Raw genomic sequence first — 953 nt, 5'->3', positions numbered from 1 at the left:
TTGTGTTTCACCCCGCTGTTGGGGGAGGGGGTATCAGACCGGGCACACTTTCTGCACTGTGTCACCAGTGCTGTCCCCCGTAGTACTGTGGGTCAGTGAGGGGACGTCTTGTCTCCTGGTGGGAGCGGTCCTACGGTCCTCTCTGTGCATTGTGTGCCCTGAGCGGGGATTTGTCCTCGGGGTTTGGTTTTTTCAGATAATTTGATCAGCAAAGAGATTAAGTAAATATGGTGAAAGGATAAAACCCTGACACTTATCTTTCCTGATTTTAAGTTATCCAGTAGTATCTTGTCTATATACTGGTTATACATATGAGCACCATAAGTGTTCCGGAATTCTCACTTTGTAATGTTATCCATAATTACTTATGATCCAGAGTCAAAAGCCTTTACATAGTCAATAAAACCACAAGTGAACATCTTTCTAGTATTCTCCACTTTCAGCACAAACCCAACTAACATCAGAAGTGATGTATCTCATGCCACATCCTTTTCTCCTTCCAGCTTGGATTTCTGGCCATTCCCTGTGGATATATTCCTGCAAATGTGTTTTACTTATTATCAGCAACATTTTATTGGGTCTATCAACAATGCTGTGAAGTAATTCCCACATTCTGGTAGATCATCTTTCTTTGGGATGGACTCACACGCAGGGCTCTTCCAGTCAAGTGGCAAGGTGGCTCCTTCCCAAATGTCTTCGCACTGAGGAGTGACTGCTGCCAGCATTGCATCTCTCTCTTTGTGGAAGTATCTCAAGTGGTATTCCATCAATTCCTGGAGCCTTGAGTGTTTGCCAATGCCTCCTGTGTAATTTGGGTTGTTTTTCTTAAATATCATTAGATTTTTAGTCACTCAATAAAAAAATACTACTCAATTGGGTAGGAGGGTTCTTCTTCAAGTCATGTTCAAGTAGCTTTTTTTCCTCCTACCTTTGTTTTTCAGGATATACACAGA

Source organism: Echinops telfairi, unplaced genomic scaffold (assembly GCF_000313985.2).
Source record: "Echinops telfairi isolate 266 unplaced genomic scaffold, ASM31398v2 ScPeMD7_9;HRSCAF=40, whole genome shotgun sequence".
NCBI classification, from domain to species: Eukaryota; Metazoa; Chordata; class Mammalia; order Afrosoricida; family Tenrecidae; genus Echinops; species Echinops telfairi.
The sequence above is the reverse complement of the archived record's forward strand: the minus strand, read 5'-3'. Positions refer to the sequence as shown.